Source organism: Electrona antarctica (assembly GCF_951216825.1).
Source record: "Electrona antarctica genome assembly, chromosome: 9".
Classification (NCBI taxonomy): Eukaryota; Metazoa; Chordata; class Actinopteri; order Myctophiformes; family Myctophidae; genus Electrona; species Electrona antarctica.
In genome coordinates, this window is record NC_136790.1 from 14,436,226 (window position 1) to 14,457,227 (window position 21,002).

Genomic DNA, 21,002 nt, shown 5'->3' on the forward strand with positions numbered 1-21,002 from the left:
GTGTGTGCGTGTGTGTGACGTGGGGAAGTCTGGAAGTTCTTATGATCAGTGTTTAAGGATCTATTGTATTGCACCTCTTGTGCAGATCCAAACAAAATAATTAAAATGTGTGCGTGTGTGTGTTTTGATGCTGAAGATGACGTATGCATGCAATGCACTGCTCAAAGCATTGTGTATAAAGGACAGCAAATAAGGAAGGAAAAAATGATGGAAATGATTGCGGGGTCGAAAATAACAGGTTTCCCTCGGCCAGCACTGATTGCTGATTGGCTGTGAAGAGGGTTCTGGAGAATCTCTGGGCCACTTGTGGATGAACAAAATCACACCCAGTGTGAGTAAGTCTCTATTCAGACGGTACTATTGATGAGTGTGTGTGTGTGTGTGCGCGCAGCATGCACAGTGATGGCCTGTGTGTGTGCATGTATTTAAACCATTTAGGCCTGCCGAAATTAAAACATTGTTCGCTCTGAAAGAATATATATTCAAAGATTTGAGCCACATTTTCACGATTTTTCAAAAATAGCAGACCTACAAGCTCGTAGCTTGTAGATCTGCTATTTTTCAATAGCTAAAGTATAACTTAATGCTTAAGTTAAAACACCAAAAGGGGTTCCCGCCCAGAATGGGTTAAAGGATGAGTCCGGACTAAATAACGTCATTTTCTTAAAATAAGACTTATATTATGGCGTATATTTGCAGAACTTCCCCTGTCGTCCAGTTTCCCCAGCAGACCCCAGCAGCCATCATAGCATAGAATAGAGCCCCTATTAGGCATATTGCTACTTCAGCAATTTGTTGCGGTGAAAAGTTATTTTTTCTTTCTTTTTTCCCCCATTTTTTCATGAATCTGTTATTAATTCACTCTTCGCTAAGTCCCACCCAAGCCCGTTGTTGGCCAATACCACGTTAGCGACGGTTACTAAGGTAGAAAACTGGTCACGCTTGCAATGCTGGTCAAATACCTGGCTCTCAAAGTCAGTCAGTTAGCACATAAGCGAACACAACAAAAGCTGATTCTGACAGTTTATGACATCAGGAAAACTTTTCGTCTTTTGATAGATTTATAAAGTAACTATTTTGGTTGGAGATATACAGTGAGCGGTTCTGGTGTTCCCAACTCTCGTTTGTAAACAAGTCTCCATGCTGTTTGAGCACCCAGCTGCAGTCCCAGACATTTCTCCTAAAGTGTCTCCCTCAAACGCGTCCAAAATTGTGTATGGTGTTTGCGACAAGTGGACGAGATCAAATACATTTGTTTACATCCAACGGCCTGGATGGAAGGCTGAGACCGAGGCTACTTCAGAAGTGTGTGTACGGATTTGGACCAATCAGATCGTTTTGTAGGCAAACCGGAACTTCTTTCCACACAAACTTGTCAGGGTTGCCAGGTCTGCTTATTTCCCGCTACTTTTGTCTTAAGGCTAATAATTAGTGTATGTAATACATTACCAAAACATCAATTATCATAGACATAGGCCTACATAGTATTTATAATGATAAATGCATACAATCTTTTTATTATGATTATATATGGTCATATTATTGTGTTTGTTTTGGCTTGTTTTTCTTGATTTGGCTTTAAGAGTTGGCTTGTTTTTGGAGGTGGGTTGGCTTATTTCTCTCACACAATGTGGCAACACTGAAGTCAAAACAAAAACAGACAAGACAACGTTGACATTTTTTATTAAAAATAAAAGTGAGTGAGTTTTCCTGATGTCATAAACGGTCAGAATCAGCTTAGTGTTCTAAAAGAGTGACTTTGAGAGCTGTTCCCCCGTTACAATGGAAGTCAATGAGAGCCTATTTTTATTTCTAATAATGTACTATTAAACTGCACAACGGAGCGAAATAATTCATGGAACGGACTAGTTTGCTCATAACAAGGTAAGAAAACAAACCCTCTTTCTGAGGTCCACACATGCTGTACAGCAAATATATTTATTGACACTGCTTAAACATTTTGACCAGCATTGCAAGCGTGACCAGTTTTCTACCTTAGTAACCGTCGCTAACGTGGTATTGGCCAACAACGGGCTTGGGTGGGACTTAGCGTCATGACACACGCATGCCATGCCTAGGTTGTCCCACACGAGCCGTCACAGTCTTGTAAATCAGGGGTTCTCAACCCGTGGGTCGCGACCAAAATATTTTAGGGGGTCCCCAAATTATTTTCCAAAATTTTATTTTCACGATTTAAAAAAAATAGCAGACCTACAAGCTCGTAGCGCGCCACTCGGTGGCGCGCTATGAGCTTGTAGATCTGCTATTTTTCAATAGCTAAATTATAACAATGCTTAAAACACCAAAATGGTTTAAGGTTATTGTAGCGGGGCGGGGGTCCCGAGACATTAAAGCATTTCCGGGGGTCCCTGGCCAAAAACGTTGAGAACCCCTGTTGTAAATCATGTTTTGGCGTATGCATTCGGCACAACCGACAGGCAAAGAGACTATACGGGTCAATCACAGCGGGTTCGTTTCCGGGACTTGGCAAAACACATAACAGCATTTATCTTCTGTTTACAACCATGGCTGCATGTGTATGACAACTAATAACAGATTCATTACAATTTACAATTTAGGCATTTAGCAGACGCTCTTAATCCAGAGCGATTTACATTAAGCAATAACAAAAGCATGGCATACATCACATATATAAAAAAGTAGTTATCATGAATCATGCGTAAACTAAGAACGTAACAGTGGAGTATATGTAAACTATACATACTATATAATATATTATACATGTGTACTATAGTGCTATGACTACATAAAATGCAATTCTAGAGCTGTCTACGTAACAAGCTATAAGTCTGTTTAAAATACTATCTAAGTCTACATAATGTGCTATATAAGGGGCTAGGCTAGGGCAAGTGCTACGGGCCATGGTGGAGTCTGAAGAGGTGGGTTTTCAGACTACGGCGGAAGATTGGGAGTGAGAAAATCTATGTAAAATAAAATCACTTCAGACCACACACAACAAATTGCTTATATAGCAATATGCTATGAGGCCTGCTGGGATCTGCTGGGGAAACTGGATGACAGGGGCATTTCTGCAAAATTGACCCCATGGCCAGTCATTTGGGATCAATATAAGTAGGAAAATGAGCCTATACTGTATGTTATTTAGGCCGGACTTGTCCTTTAAGTGGCATATGTGTTGCACTCCTGTTTGTGTTCATTAATGTAATTGGCTGCATCTCTGTGTTGCAATCAGCCGCAGCTGCTCATACGTACGTGTGCACGGACGGACACACACATACAAACCCAGTCCATTCTAGAAATGGTTGCCACCGTTTATAAAATGGGACGAAACAAAGAAACCCAGGCGATTCAATTTATATGGTCAACAGAACAGAACAGGTTGAAAGCGGTTAATATCGTAAGGGCCTTTTTTTCTCCCTCCCCCCTTTATCCTATTTGTCTTTATTTGGTGTTAAAGCACGTCTTCCTCAGATGATCAGATGGCGGTGTTGTTTGAGAGGTGTGCTGGTGGATAGGCTTGTTATCTGGCACCGTGTCCACGCAGCGTGGTGATGCTATCGGCGGCTAAAGCCTTCTCTCCTCCATGGACGCCCTGTCAGCCAACAATGGCGTGCGGCATTACCCAGAGTGCAGCAGGACAATGCCTCCTTTTCTTATCACAGGATTGGAATATTCACAGACTGATTGAACTGCTTTTACCGCGAGGGGAAGTGACAGGCCGTGGAAAAACTGAGTGACGAGAGAGAGAGAGATGGGGACAGACAGACAGACAGACAGACAGACAGACAGACAGACAGACAGACAGACAGACAGACAGACAGACATACAGACAGACAGACAGACAGACAGACAGACAGACAGACAGACAGACAGACAGAGGAGAAATAGAAAGGGAGAAAGAGGGAGAGTCAGAGAGAGAGATATACAGGGGGAGTAAAGGAGAAAGATAGGGATGTATGCAGTGAGCTCGATGTCGCAACCCTCGAGATAAATGTGCACTTTGGGCAGGATTCATGACTAAGATAATGCATAGGGGGGATAGTGAATGTGCCTTAATATTGCCATGAATACATTATTGGGGGCTTGAAACGAAACTCGTGAAGATATAGAATAGTCATTCAAATGTTATATGTTTTGTTCTAAAGACACATGATTGGGGCTGGGAGATCTGTCTTTTCCCACACTTTTACTCTAAATCTTTCCTCTATTTCAACATGTTACATATTATTTCCCCTATTCCACACTTATTCTACTGCTTTCTCCTTTTCCACATCTCTCCTGTCTCCACCAAGCCGAAGGCATGCAGGGGAGAGAGCATGTTTTGCACCCTGTCTGTCTGTCCGTCCGTCCGTGCACAGCTAATCTCCGGCACTAGGGATGTCCCGATCACGTGTTTTGCTCCCGATCCGATTACGATCATTTGATTTTTAGACATACCGATACCGATCTTTCCCGATCCGATCTTTATATTTTTATGTAACACTTATGCCATATCCCAAAAGCAAATATCCTAATGTATGTCACACTAGTCTAGTCTGTTGTGTTGCCTTTCAATTATTGAAAGGCAAAATGTGACTAGAATTTTATTAGAATGACTGTCGTTGTTTTCTTTCTTTCTATGAAAGCATGGAATCATAGCAAAATAATGATGTATTGGTTAATTAGAGTGAATACAGTTCTACAGCTTATAGAACTGAAGTCGAGTTAAGACTCTTAAAGAGTATCTCTCTCATTCAGAGAGAGTACTACAGACACCTATAGACTCTTAAAGAGTATCTCTCTCATTCAGAGAGAGAACTACAGACACCTATGAGTTAAGACTCTTAAAGAGTATCTCTCTCATTCAGAGAGAGAACTACAGACACCTATGAGTTAAGACTCTTAAAGAGTATCTCTCTCATTCAGAGAGAGAACTACAGACACCTATGAGTTAAGACTCTTAAAGAGTATCTCTCTCATTCAGAGAGAGGACTACAGACACCTATGAGTTAAGACTCTTAAAGAGTATCTCTCTCATTCAGAGAGAGTACTACAGACACCTATGAGTTAAGACTCTTAACTCTTTGAGAGTTTCATGGATTTCTATATAGTTTTTAGACTTCTCTATGGCAGAATGGCGTTTTTGAATGATTTATTGAAAATTCTCTGTTGTGAATGTGTGACAACGAAAGACCTTCAGAGAAAGCTTGGCTTGTCTGCTTCCAGGAAAAAAATGAACTGAGTTGATAAAATGTTTAGTTGTGGTGTTGGAAGCCATTTAAAAGAGCCTGCATTTACACTGGGTAGTGTTTCTAGGACAACAAAAAAAGTTATGACCGGTTGAAGTTTTATTTTCTAAATAACTTTTTTTCTGCTGGGCGTACATAGCCATGCAATATCTCATTTTAAAGGGTGAGTTGTCTAGTTCAATTAAAATAAAATAAAAAGTTTCTCACATGTACCACTGTAGATATTTTGCCATCTATAAATAGCATGGTCAGTCATGATCAATCTGACCTATCCAGCTAAAAGTCCCCCTAGCTCTGAAATGGAACATCATATAAACTCAATTCTTTTTTGGGGTAAAATTAGACATTCTAACGCACATTTTGATATATACCATGTTTACATAGTCTTACCAGTACCGTGTCTATTCATGCATGTATCTCAAAAACCTGTTGTGAAGAAACAGTTTTGATAAAAAACTCATCCAAGGACATTGTTTTGATATGACTTTGTGCCCATGATATGTATCAAAATATAGACTTGAATGTATACTGTATTATAACAAACAAATTGGGTTCTTACCATCTACCGTTACAGAGTAAATCACAGTTGAAACTCGCTTAGTCAAACCATAAACCTCAGACTAGTGAACAAAATAGCCATGACAGGTCTAACTCATTGTAAAAGCTTGTCTTTTATTTTTTATGACTACTAACATAATACAATTATAATAAATATTACAGAAAATAAATAGGCCTACATACAAAACAGTTGTCCCCAAACTCCCCAGTGTCCCCAAACCACTGCATTCCAGTTGTTCTTGACGGTGTGTGTGTGTGTAGGCTAAATTTAAAAAAAAAACAACAACTGAAATGAATGAATGCATCCGGTTCAGTGTCGGAGAACTCCATCGCAGTCTTGACTCTTCGTCTTCATCATCATCATCATCATCATCATCATCATCATCCTCCTCCTCCTCCTCCGATGCCAGTTCTAAATATATAAAAATAAACATTTAGCTGTAGTCAGCCCGGCCAATAGCCAGTTGGGGGGGGGGGGGGGGGGGACGTAGGCTATCTGACATCATCGTCATCATCATCATCACACGGAGACACACTAAACAATGTACAATCATGATTGTATACAATATACAATGAATGCAATTATCATGCAAGCTCAGACGTCAATGAAACGTCATACAGATCTTATATAATACGCTACTGTTAGCTTCACTCCCCGTCCCCCCTCCGATCCTTGTAGCAACGTCATCATAACCACGCGTTGCTTCAGTAAACGATGCATGTTTGTTCTCCGTCTTTGTAGACAGTAAATAAAAGGAGCGAACATTACTCTAAAGATCAGATCGCCTATAAGGCACGCTACAATATAAAATACTTGTACTGCCATGCGTGCATGCCTGCTACGATACATTTGTACTGCACCAACCAACCGATCGACACCAACCCCCCCCTCCAGCCCTTAGCCAGCACCAATGCACCGACCAACACCATTAGCCAGCACCTTCGGTGCTGGCTAATGGCTGGGGGCCATCGTGGTGAGTCATTCTGGCGTCATGATCTGACTAGTAGTAGTAATTATCCAAGCATCTATTTGTAGCGATCATCTTATGATTTCTGATCACTATAGAAGGGCATTTTCTACAATAAGATTACCTCAAAACATTCCGGGTTGATCGTCTTCTTCAATGGTTTCCCGGTATAGCTCATCGGACGACGATGGGGAGACAATGAAAAAAGGAGGGAGGGAGCAGCGAGTCTCGCTGTAAGCACTGGACCAGGGCTACTCCGCCTGGAGAAGGCGACTGGGACGCGTATGGATCAATACTACTACCACAAAACTCGCTCAAATAAATAGTACTGCTTTCAACTTTTTCTGCTAGAAAATCGCTCGGGCGAGACGGCAAACAGGCAAAACAATGAAAACTATGAAGACTCCCTCTGCCCCCACTGTTTACAGGGGGTGGGACCAGCTTCCAATGGCAACACGTACACGTGTGTCACGTGACACGGGTTTTCTGGGTAATGTAGTTGGAATATAAGCTCAGGAATTTAAACAGCGCTTCGGAGCATATTAATATGTTTAGATTCATCAAAAACTGTGAAGACGCCAATTGGCGTCATTGATCATTTACGGAATTCTGATGAAGACGCCAATTGGCGTCTTTCATCTTCTAAGGGTTAAAGAGTATCTCTCTCATTCAGAGAGAGGACTACAGACACCTATGAGTTAAGACTCTTAAAGAGTATCTCTCTCATTCAGAGAGAGTACTACAGACACCTATGAGTTAAGACTCTTAAAGAGTATATCTCTCATTCAGAGAGAGAACTACAGACACCTATGAGTTAAGACTCTTAAAGAGTATCTCTCTCATTCAGAGAGAGTACTACAGACACCTATAGACTCTTAAAGAGTATCTCTCTCATTCAGAGAGAGAACTACAGACACCTATAGACTCTTAAAGAGTATCTCTCTCATTCAGAGAGAGTACTACTGTTCGGTTATTTGGCGATGTTGTGCCGGGGCTCCGACCAGCCCATGCAGTAGGCAGAGTAAAGTGACTAACACGCACAAGTGAACTAAATGCTCCAATAATATCTTATATTTGATGAACTCAAACGTGCATTTTATAGGGTTTTTATTAATTCATGTTAATCATAAACACTTACAATCATACATTCACACGTTCTGTTCACACTTCCCCCCAACACAAGATGAATACAGTACCCCGGAATCTGGATCACAGGTCCTATTGGTCTGTGGTTCTATTCTGTTCTGTTGGTAGGAATTCTAGCTATCATTTGAACACTCTAAACTCCCAGATCATGGTAAAGCTTAGCTTGTCATTGATGACTCTCAGACTTAGTTCAGCATGTGTCACTAAGTGACACTATGTGTAATCATGTGGTTTTAAATCTAATCAATGGAGAAAAGAAACACAAATAACACTTGGTTACAATCTAAACATCATATCACATCAATTATGAATAATGCACAATTATATCTATATAGCACATAATATATCGCATATAATACATACCGCTGGTCTCTGTCTGCTACATGTATCACGTTCGGTGGTATTGGTGAATCTAATTACACTTTGTGCCATACAGAATAGTCAATGCAGCCTTCTGACTGATTACACCTCCATGCTAACACTTTCGGCCAATCAGATGCCACTGACCATCCTGCCTCTCTCTGGCCACAGCAGCCGGCTCCTATTACAGTCCCTGTAATGCCCAACTACTTCTGCCTAGATTAAACTGTTTAGACTATTACAGGTATTTATCATTTAGCCTTTTTACCAACCCAATATATAATAGGTTATTAGAACACATTAGAGGAATTAAAGATTGGTTACTTCAATATTTGTATGTTCTAGCTGAGTTGACTTCCCCTGTGAGAAGGAGTCAATAATGGCTTACAACAGGAAGAGGCAGTAAAACCCCCATCCACCGGTTATCAATGCAACTGGAGTGCATTGGAATGTGGTCCCAGGACCTACAGCTATCCTGTTGCTCCATGGAGAGTGGTACACATTGATCACTCAATCTGACCCAATATATTTCCCATTATGAGTACAAATCTCGCACACCCATAAATAACCAAACAACTACAGACACCTATAGACTCTTAAAGAGTATCTCTCTCATTCAGAGAGAGGACTACAGACACCTATAGACTCTTAAAGAGTATCTCTCTCATTCAGAGAGAGTACTACAGACACCTATGCCATCATGCATAGCCAGGGTTGCATTTCCTTTGTTTTCATCATAGGTGTCTTTTACGCTTCTGAGTGTGACTAGTCTTTGTTTGATGATCTCTGGCTGGGACCAGAAGGAGAACAACTAGCGTGAACACAACAGTTTTTACTAAATGTCATTGCTTATACATCTTTCTTTGATATTTACATTAGACAATTACAAATCCGATCTATTCTCCCCGATTCCGATCTTTTGAAAATCATGTGATCGGAGCCGATTTCCGATCACCCGATCCGATCGGGACAACCCTATCCGGCACCATATTGGCCTGGGCAAAGCCAAACTGTGCACACTCCCCTCTGCCCCAACGGCCTGTTATAGCGTCACCATGAGGCCTTTTTTAGCAAAACACATTTTTTTATCCATACATCACGTAAATCGGTACACACTATCTCTAGTCATGTGAGTCAACACGGATCTGTCCCATTTTCCTTTCGAAGATTACCTTCCAAAGTTTGCAGGATTGGTCCCTTTTGAACAAAATGCCTACAATCATGAACACAGCGTGCAATTTCCGTGAAATCTTACACGCACATTCCCAGTAGGCCGAGGAAGACATGCCACTTAAAACATTTCAAATCGGCCTCATGGTGGCGCTATAACAGGCCAATTCATAGAACTGCACTTATCTATGTAAAACTTTGTATGCACACTCCCAAGGAAAGTCCAAGGAAAAACCTTTGCCCTGCGTTTTTCACATCTGCCTCTTATAGCGCCATCATGTGGTTGACTTATGTAAAACACCTTCAGATTGTATCCAAATATCACGCAAATCTGTACACATGATCTTTATAGTCATGTGATCAAGGCGGATCTGTGTGATTTTTGATCGTGGTCGGCTAAGATTGACCTCTAAAGTTTGCAGGTGTGGCCCGTTTTGAACAGAATGCCTCAAATCCTGAATGCAGTGTTCAATTTACATGCATCTTTGCACGGACATTTCCACTACGTTGAGGAACAATTAATGCCACCCTTTTCACATTGCCCTATTATAGCGCCACCAGGAGGCACATTTTTGCAATTTCATATTACTTTCATATTACACATTTTGTCCAAACATCACAATCGTTTACTGACCTGGTGGAGACCTGTGCTCCGAGGAACACTTTTTCTAGTTCCACAAGTTATTCCATCTCTTTCTCATTTCCCCCACACTTTACTTTTCACGCACTTTAACGCCACTCTTTCCATCTTTGCCACGCTGTGCTCCCCTCTTCTCTATATCTTCTGGTCCGCTGCCCATCTTTCACAGAGCCTTTGAAGTTAATGTGCAGTTGGAGGGGGGGCCTCGGTTCACTGTCTGGAGAGCGGCAGCACATTGATGTGATGTGCATGGAGAATGCCATTCACTTTGCTGAATTTGCACTGCGCATTGGAACTTTAATCTGAGGGCACATTTGTTTATTGGCATACAAATGAACATCTGCATGGAGCTGTGTGTGGACGCCATGCTCGCAGCGGCTCCCTAATCGCCTAAAAGCCTGGAGATGCAGAGCATAGCAATGAGAGAGAGAGCCGCGCCCAAGGCCCTCCGTCATGCACTCCTTTATCTGAACACCCACACTCTCACTCACTCTCTCTCTCTCTCTCTCTCTCTCTCTCTCCTCCTCCTTAACTCTCTCTCTCTCTCTCTCTCTCTCTCATTCGTCACCTTATATTTCTCTCGCTCTCAATTCTCGCGGGTCAACAGTTTAATTCCCAGTTTATTGGTTGCATCTTTATTGGCTTGACATTATGAAGAGGCATTTTTGACAAGCGTCAACCTTTTAGCCGATTGCTATATTTTGCATTTGCCCCTAAACACACAAATAGACCAAAGACCATCTGCGTTTGAGTCATGACGACATTCTCTGCTAATGTATTTTGGTGTGCATATTCTTAGATTTTGCTAATCATTTTTTTTGTTTTTGTCAACAACTGACCGCAATTGTCTCCGCGATCTTTATGGCCAGATGTTCTGGTGCCCCTCAAAAATGTACGGTTGAGATGATGAAAGTACGTAGCCTTCAGTCTGATTGAAATGTATTCAAGTCATATTTTCTGTACGCTCCATGGGCTTTGCCAAAGATTACGTATATTTGTACTCTATTATGCGATCCAGTTTGGTCTGCTCTCAAACTGAATTAATACAGTATGTCATAATAGAGTTTTGCTTTTAACGTTAAAACGCAACCTCGGGTATGGGCACTGATGACGCGGAGGAGAGAACACGCCCCCAGCACCCACAGCATCCCCAGCGGGAATCGAACCCAAGACCTTCTAGCTGTGAGGCGACAGCACTACCGACTGTGCCACCGTGAGAAATACATTCTAATCTAAATTGATGAATCCGATTAACCATGTGGTATCTGGTGGAACCACATTTCATCAATATAGCCTAAATCATGTTAAACTAGACAGACTAAATTCACATCTAAAATTGTAAGCCTGATAATACTAGGAGGTCTCACCAACAGGACCAACAGGGTAGACGTTTAGGCCCCATTCTTCACAGCTGGCACCTATGCTAAATAGCTAGGCCTACTTTGATCTAGGAGCATTCAGACCAGAGGTCTCCTGTTGTGCTTCCTGTGACCTGTCCAGACATTTTGGTTTGAGTGTTAACGACTGTCTGTTTCAAATGTGTATTGGGATTTGAGCTTGTATAAAACTCCACTCAAATGTTCAATCTGTAGTAGTGTGTCCTGCCGTCAGGCTGGGTGCATGCATGGCTCCGGCCATGCATCTGATGCTGTATTGAACTCTGAAAATAAACCTGGACTCCGAAACCTTCATTCATCTGTCTGCCTCCGCGTTTATCCTGAGTACTTTTGCCTAAGTATTAGAGGTTTGTTCATGGGCTTTATAGAGAGAAAAGCAGTCTCTCTTTGTAGTATTTATACTTCAACCACTTAACCCTGCATAATTGAGGTGCCGCCGATCGATCGGTTGCCGGCCAAAATCGGCCGATCATAATCGGATCGGTCGTCGCCAAATTCACCGGTACGCAAATCTGATAAAAAAAAGCTAAAAGCTGCGCCGTTTACATCCAACATAATGTGTCACTGCTGTCACAGCCTTGGTGGCCCCTCCCCCTCCCCAGAGTAATATGAGCTGCTTTAAATAGCATGCGTTCTCTCCTCTCTTTTGCACACAGAAAGAGTACATTTTCGCCGACTTCATACTTGCAGAAAATATCCATAATATGCTCCACAGTCCACACTCTACACAGATGACATTCCGACTTGCATCTTTCCATTGGCTTCTTTTGTAAACGGCCACTCGGCCAGGTTGTATGAAAATGCCCGAGGGTTGCCAGGTTTTTTATGTATTTACTTTTATAAGTAAGTACAAAAAAAATCTAAAAATCAGTATCGGCCGATCATGAAAAAAATAATCGGTGATCGGGATCGGCCCCCAAAAACCGTGAACCTATACTGTATAATACAATGGTGCATACAAAAATAGTGTTGTATATCAGCTTATACATCTGTTATTTTAACTAAAACAACAAAGAATCATTCATTAATCATAATCGAGGCAAAAGTTTGAAATAATATTTATTTGAAGTCATATCGCTCAGCTCTATCTTGCACAAACGTCCACTTGGACTCAAGGATGAACAGATTGGAATGTGGTGGCCAAAGTTCAAGGTCACAAAACCTGTCCACTACTTTATGCTATGAGTCTGGAGTCTCTGGATAGACGACGTCTCGAAGACGATGTCAACGACGACAGGTTGTGGCGGAGACATACTACAACTGCCTCTATGAGTCTGGAGTCTCTGGATAGACGACGTCTCGAAGACGATGTCAACGACGACAGGTTGTGGCGGAGACATACTACAACTGCCATGCAGTGTTCCTGTAGCTTCTATAGTTCCTTTTCTCTTTCTTTTTTCCCCTCTTTTGACACATTTGTGTGATCACGATTCACGTTTAATAAGTTCTTTCACTCTGTGGGAACCTGTGCACATGCACACCTGCATAAAATAAAAGAAGGAAATGAGCTGGACAAATTGGTTTCTGATGGTCTATTGTTATTCCATTTCAACCTCTCCTTTCGCTGTGAATGCCCTTGTATGTAACTCCTTTATATTCTGCGCTGTGGATGAAATTGCATGTCAATCATTACAGATTTAATAACCTACATAAATTGACGAAACACTCTATACGACGCTGTGTGTGTGTGTGTGTGTGTGTGTGTGTGTGTGTGTGTGTGTGTGCGCGCGCGCGCGCGCGCGCGCGCGTGTGTGCGTGCGTGCGTGCGTGCGTGCGTGCGTGCGCATGCGCACGTGCGTGCAAATGTGCAAACCTTATGCCTGATTTATATTTGGTTGTGTGCACGGTGTTGCGCACCAAAAGTAGCTGATCTACAAGCTCACAATGTGACGCAGTGTGAAGAGCTTGTATCGGCAGTTTGTTAGAGCTTGTATCGGCACCACAGTTTATACATTCCCCTCCAGCCAGAGAAAGCACAGCACCTAATAATAATGCTTCAGGCGTTTCTCCAGTTTAAATGGCCTTGGGTTCTAACCGGTTCACATTATCAGGCAGCGACGCCTGTCGGACAGGAACTTTCTCCATATTTCAACTTCTAATGTATTTTCTTCTCTCATTTCTTTTTTCTTTTTTTTTGTACATTACTGCCAAAGTAGCCGATTTACAAGCTCAGAACGTGCCGCATCATGACTTGTTGTGACCGTAAAATTAGTTAAGTGTGTCGTCTGTGTGTTTTATAGATATTTAACCAATGAAAAGTATTAACAAGAGGCTTGTGATTGACTAAATAAAAACTACATTATATTTTTTTACATTTCCTGAAAAGTAACAGTTTTTAACATACAAGGTTTCCCACCGACAGTATGGGATTTCAGTATAGTTTAAACGCCTCTGGGTAGTAAAGGAATTCACATAATATAGAAGGCCCTGGGGGGGGGGGGGGGGGGGGGAGAGAGAGAGAGAGAGAGAGAGAGAGAGAGAGAGATACTGTAGGCAGAGAGACAAGAGGACAGATTGGAAGGGAGGGAAGGAGATAGGAAACTCAGAGAGAGTTAGCATGTATGCCACCATAACATGTCAGTTTTATACAAGCACTTTGAGACTCCTTTTACATGGCGACCATCTCCAGATAAAACGGCAAAGTCCCGTTGCGTTCTCATTTTTTATTGACCCTTTACACGAGCACGCACACTTTATGAAAACGCTATAATATCGCTAGGTGGCGGTAACGGGCTGCCAAATAGACCAGTCACCCACGTTACACACAAGAAGAAGAGCCAGCTCCCCCTTCACGCAACCCTATCGGGGTTTTGCTATTCAACATTAATGTTACATTATAGCTGAATATTGGATGTTAAAAAAAATAATTTTAATAATATTGATCTGTGACCATTTAGTCTCTCTAGAAACTAAAGAGACACGACAGTAAACAATACCGTATATTTCTCCATTTCCATTGGGAAATGTGTTGGAGAATAGTTAGTATAGAAAATAATAGAACATTATAAATCTATAACAAATCAGAACACAACGTGGTTGTGGCCGTCGCTCGCTGTCTGCTTTCTATAACACATCGGGTCATTATTCATCATAATTATATGGCTCTGCATCAATGTAATAATATATGCGCTGCGAGCCAACGTGAGCCATGATGTCATAAGTTTTGCGGATTTACCGTTTTGCCTGTTTACACGGAGAAGGGATACAACGGCGTTCTCAAAGATTTCCACTCTGGGAGGTGGTTTCACTTTGTTGCGTTATCACCTCCTGATAACACCCTTCTCGTCTAAACGGACCCCAGCAAACGATACTTTATTTTGCTGTTTCTTATGAACACCGTTCTCGTGTAAAAACCACCTGAATTGCTGTCAGGCAGAAACCTCATGTCTCTCCATATGTTTTTATTTCCTAAATTAAAGGAACATTTCACCACTGGAAGAAACTCCAGTCACTCAATGTTAATAGTATTTGTAGTAGATAACAAATAGCTCAATTTTAAATGTGCACTCTTATGGCCAGAACAATGATGTAGTCTGTGTGTTTGACAATGGATTGCTGGATTACTACAATGACCATAATGCTTTTGTGCACTCACCCCACCTTGTGGAGAGGGGGAGGGCTGTCTTACTGAGACAATGTGTAGTACAGGAAGGAAGTGAGACACTTTGAAATACTAAAATATCAAAAAACTTACTCACATAAACCCCAGGAAAGTGTTTCTTGTCTCCCAAACATCATTCAAATAAGATCTGGTTCCGGTTACAAAAAGGGTGAAGTGGCCCTTTAACACCCTATTTCATCATCCAAGAGTGTTGCACAAAAGCAGTGAAAATAGAAGATCTACAAGCTCACGACGTGTCGCATCTCAACGAGTCGTGGGCTTGTAGATCTATTTTTATTTTATCTTTGGACATCTGCCCGACAGCAAAAAAACGTTTCTGATTTGCAGCAGGCTTTTATTTATTTTTGCACTGCCCTGCACCGGGCCGTTATTTGGTTACAATTCCAATTAGGCTGAAGAAACTGCAAATAATACTCCCTGGACAGGGCGTTTGATACGCACAATGGTGTCAGACGCCGGGCGTTTAAAAGGAACTGTGGTGGCTATTTGAGGCAGGGCTGCTGGAAATATATACGGTACGATACATGTAGTAAAATAATCCTGAAGGTCCTGGGTTAACTGTGTAATAATCAGAAGGTCAACAGTTTGTGTACTGTATACATCTGTCCTACTGTAAATCAAATTAGACGAATATAGCTGGCTGCTTATCAGAAATGGAAAAATGGGGTTCCAGACTCTAAATAGCAGATTTTTGAAAAGTTATCTGGCTACATGAGACTACCGAGGTGGGTACCATGATACCATCCATGGCTCTCTCCACAGGAAAACAATGGCTGAGTCAGCTCCAGAGGTTTTGCAGCTTGTCTTGTGTAAGCACCTTTACTGTGTGTTTTTTTTTTTCAATGGCTTTACATAAGTTACTGTTATTCGGCTCTAAAATAGGAGTATGAATCACGCCTTGGAGTTCTGTTTGGAGAGATTTGTTTTGTATGCAGTGACACACTCAGCAGGTGCTGTGCAGGCTTGTGTGTGTGTGTGTGTGTGTGTGTGTGTGTGTGTGTGTGTGTGTGTGTGTGTGTGTGTGTGTGTGTGTGTGTGTGTGTGTGTGTGCGTGTGCGTGTGTGCGTGCGTTCGTGCGTGTGAGCCGGCTTGGAGTCAGTGGTTAGGAGTGTGTGTGTTTTGTGGGTTGGGGGGGGGGGAAATGAAGAGCTTTCATTTGAAATATCTCATTGTGTTTGATATAATGTCAGCTTCCATTAGGGGAGACTGGTGCAAAAGATGATGGCTGGAGAACCCGAGCCAGGAGAACTGTATAGGTTTGCGGTTGACTCCAGGTTTTGCCGTCCCCGTCTATGACTGTGTGTGTGTGTGTGTGTGTGTGTGTGTGTGTGTGTGTGTGTGTGTGTGTGTGTGTGTGTGTGTGTGTGTGTGTGTGTGTGTGTGTGTGTGTGTGTGTGTGTGTGTGTGTGTGTGTGTGTGTGTGTGTGTGTGTGTCTCTGCGTGCGTGTGTCTGTGCATGGCAGAGGCATTGAGCATGTTCTGTAATTATAAAGTCATTAGCAGGTGTCCGGAGGTGATATGAATATGACGGTGATGATGGAGCGCTCATCTCAGAATCAAAATGTCAACCTGTCTGAGCTGCTGTGCTGAATCACGCACGCACGCACGCACGCACGCACGCACGCACGCACGCACACACGCACACACTGTTCACACACACACACACACACACTGTTCACACACACACTGTTCACACACACACTGTTCACCTTCTCCTCTATGGCAGGGGCTTCCAAAACAATGGGTCGGGACCCTTGGGTCGCATTCTGCTTATACTTAAACAGTCCATCCTATTAAAATTGGCTAATGGGTGGACTGGCCCCTTTAAAGGGATATTTCACTCTAACCTCTGGTCATATATGGTTTATGTGAACACCCCAGACCGTTTTTAAGTTGCTCGATTCAGTATTTAGATATTTGTCTCCACCGTTTCGAACAAAATGCCACAAATCACAAACACAGTGTGCAATTTCTGTGAAATTATACACGCACATTTCCACTAGGCCGAGGACGACATGCCACTCATTTATTCCCCAAATCAGCCTCAAGGTGGCGCTATAACAGGCCAATTCCTGTTTTTAGCTATAACTGCATCGATCTGTATACAACTTATGTATGCGCACTCCCTAGAGGCCATGGAAAAACATTGTCCCTGCATCCCTCCACATCTGCCGGTTATAGCGCCACCATGAGGCCAATTTCTGCAAAACACATTGCTTATGTTAGTCGCACAGATTTCATCCAAATGTCACGCAAATCGGTACACATGATCTCTGTAGTCATGTGATCAAGACGAGTCTGTTGGATTTCTCAGATTCTACACTGATTGGCTAACATTGCCTTCCAAAGTTTTCAGGAGTGGCCCGTTTTGTACGAAATGCTGCACATGTCCTCATGCTCATCCAGAATTCTATCCTCATGCTATGAGTGATCTGGCTCTGCATTTCCTCAACAAAATGAAGAAAATTGTTGCAAAAAAATAACAAACAAAACAACATGTTTATATTACTCCTAAACATTTTGCCAAACATCTCACACTGTCCTATCCTCCTGGTGGAGACCTGTGCCCAGAAGAACATCTCACACAGTCCTATCCTCCTGGTGGAGACCTGTGCCCAGAAGTGCACTTTTTCTAGTTGATATTCATTTTAGCTGCCCCGCTGATATTGTCCTTCTATGTACTTTTTTCATTTATTTTTAACACTTTGACCGCTATCATTTATTGAAAAATTAGGATCTAATTCACGCCAGCATTTTTTTAATTTGAGCTCTTATTTTGAAAATCCGCCATTTCCGGTCCACAACCGGTAGTCCTACGTTAGGAGTTTTCACACAGCTGGATGGGCCTTGTTTACTATGTGAATCCAGGCCGGAGCTCCGGAGAGCTCTAGATTGTCAGCTCTGTGCCGTCAAAGAAACGCTGTTTTGACCAAAAATGCCATCTGGGACAAGGAATAGGAGTTACAGGCGATTGAAAGAAATGGATAGAATGGATGCTTATGGCGACGACGATCTAAGATGGGCGATCCAGTTCTGTGCTAACAACACAGCTAGCTAACCGGCTAACGTGAGTAGCATTTTGGCTCGAGCAATCGAACGCGCTATAAAAGCTCAATTGCCGTAGGCCGTCGGCAATGGCGATAAGCGTCACTATCAAAATTAGGCTTCAATTGACTTTAATCGTCGGCAATGGCGCGGAGGGTGTTAATATGTTTTTTTGGAACATAACCTCCTCCAGGAAGAGGTTGGAGGAGACAGCATTATTAAAAATCACACTTGTGTGAAGTGAGCGGTGCCTTTAACATAATAATGATGATAATGAAAACAGTAAATGAAACAAATAATGCCTATTGCATGTCGTAGTAGGCAAACATTGGGTGAATGGACCAAATGTGAACTTGTAGATCGGCTATTTCTGGCAAAGAGATTTGGGGCCCTATCTTGGGCGAGCCTTAGCCTTTATCCCTAAACTTATTGTCTCCACCAGGCCGAAGGCATGGGGAGAGAGTATGTTTTGTACTCCGTCCGTGTGTGTGTCCGTCCTTCCGTCCGTCCGTTACCAGCTAATCTCCGGCACCGTTGGCCCAGTCGATGCCAAACTTTGCACACACACTCCCTGGATGCCAACGATGAACCTCTGCCCCAACTTTTTCGGATGTGTCCGATATTTCATATTCCATCCTAATTGGCTATAATTGGCTTTCACAGTTTGCAAGATTGCCCCGTTTTGAACAAAAGCCTCAAATCATGAACGCAGCATGCAATTTACGTGAAATCTTTCACACATTTTCTTACTAGGCTGAGGAATGTATCCCACCCTTTTCACATTGGCCTGTTATAGCGCCACCAACAGGTTGATTTTTGCAAAACACATTTTTGGAACAAAATGCCTCAAATCATCCAATTGCCATCAAAGGCGTTTGAAGAAATGGCACCCTTTTCACATTGGCCTATTATAGCGCCACCAGGAGGCCACAACCTGACCTGGCTTGGTGGAGACCTGTGCCCCGAGGGGCACTTTTTCTAGTTTGCCATATTTTACTATCTTGAAAAACATTTTAAAATAGTTCAACCAGCCGTTCTATTCATCGACATGTTGTGAGCTTGTAGATCGCCTATTTGAACTATTTTAAAAATGTTTTTCAAAATAGTAAGGGGTGGCACAAGATCTAGCACTTCTTTGTGTAAAGGGAATAAAAGAGTAGGGCACATACCTATGGGGGACCCTGGTCAGCGACGTATAAGTTCTAAATGTGTATTAACCCATTTTGGGCGGGAACCCCTTTTGGTGTTAGCATTATGTTATGCTTTAGCTATTGAAAAATAGCAGATCTACAAGCTCATAGCGCGGCACCGAGGTCTGCTATTTTTGAAAAATCAAAGAACGTAGCTTTTTCAGAAAACTGTCAGGATTTAGAAGACATTTTTAGAATCTGATCTCAGGTCAAAATGGGTTAAGGAAAATACCATTATGTGCATACATAGACAAATATGTACACACAACACAATGGCTAGAATCCATACAGTGAGATGGAAAGGAGCCAGAAGCAAAAAACAAACATAGCCTACTTATGTAAAGCCATTGAAAAAAAGAAACACACAGTAAAGGTGCTTACACAAGACAAGCTGCAAAACCTCTGGAGCTGACTCAGCCATTGTTTTCCTGTGGAGAGAGCCATGGATGGTATCATGGTACCCACCTCGGTAGTCTCATGTAGCCAGATAACTTTTCAAAAATCTGCTATTTAGAGTCTGGAACCCCATTTTTCCATTTCTGATAAGAAGCCAGCTATATTCGTCTAATTTGATTTACAGTAGGACAGATTTATACAGTACACAAACTGTTGACCCTCTGATTATTACACAGTTAACCCAGGACCTTCAGGATTATTTTACTACATGTATCGTACCGTATATATTTCCAGCAGCCCTGCCTCAAATAGCCACCACAGTTCCTTTTAAACGCCCGGCGTCTGACACCATTTTGCGTGTTAAACGCCCTGTCCAGGGAGTATTATTTGCAGTTTCTTCAGCCTAATTGGAATTGTAACCAAATAACGGCCCGGTGCAGGGCAGTGCAAAAATAAATAAAAGCCTGCTGCAAATAGCCGCACCTGGTTCCTTTTAAACGCCTGGGGTCCAAAATGATTTTGCATATTAACTGGTTCCGTCCATCCGACGTGCCCACACGGCCTAGGGAATCGAACCGAGGGGTGCATCCGACGTCCTCAGACGTCCTAGCGCATCCTCAATGATACGGGGCGAGATAAAAATATTCAGATTTTTTTCCTTTTTTTTATTTGTCAGTTCGCCTTTCGGCTACCGTATGCCACACTCTAGGCAATTGTTAGCTTCCCATTGATTTAGCTGTTAGCGCGGCGGAAAGAATGACTCGTCTCTCCTAATCCAGGGCGCTCTCCGTGGTGTTGAACGGATCGATATACTGGCGCTTCATTTCTGCTCCTCATCCGTCTCTCCCACAAAATATGAACGCTTTTTGGATCATATATCGTATCAATTAAAACGATCGCAATGTAAGCTAGCTATGTCAAGTAAACTTTTTTTAGTGGATTGTTTCCGGGTCGTGGGTTTCCGAGTAAAAGCGGCCATGTTGTTCCGGCACCCCAGAGCTCCTATTTTGAAGGACTTCCGGCACTGATTGTGTTAAACGCCCGGGCTACTATTTAGAAATATACGGTATTTATCTTTGGAATGAACTGCCTGTCTCTGTCAGGCAGGCTCAATCTAAACTGTCCTATACATAAAAAAGTGTGAAAATACTATTATGGAATAAGCTACAGGCTAGATTTGCCCTTTAGATTTGTGATTTCACAGTTTGATATAGATTTTAGATATTGCTGTGTGCCACATAAGGTATTGGGTGCTATGTCATTTATTTATTTGACCAAAATAAAATAAAATCAGGGTTCC

The 21,002-nt window shown here is 42.3% G+C and overlaps 1 protein-coding gene across 1 annotated transcript in view; it reads left to right on the plus strand.

Annotated features, from left to right (window-relative positions):
* Window positions 1–21,002, plus strand: part of cacna2d2a (calcium channel, voltage-dependent, alpha 2/delta subunit 2a) — a gene marked incomplete at its 5' end in the record, with an annotated part of 334,563 nt that overhangs the window by 146,604 nt on the left and 166,957 nt on the right. The window lies entirely within an intron of this gene.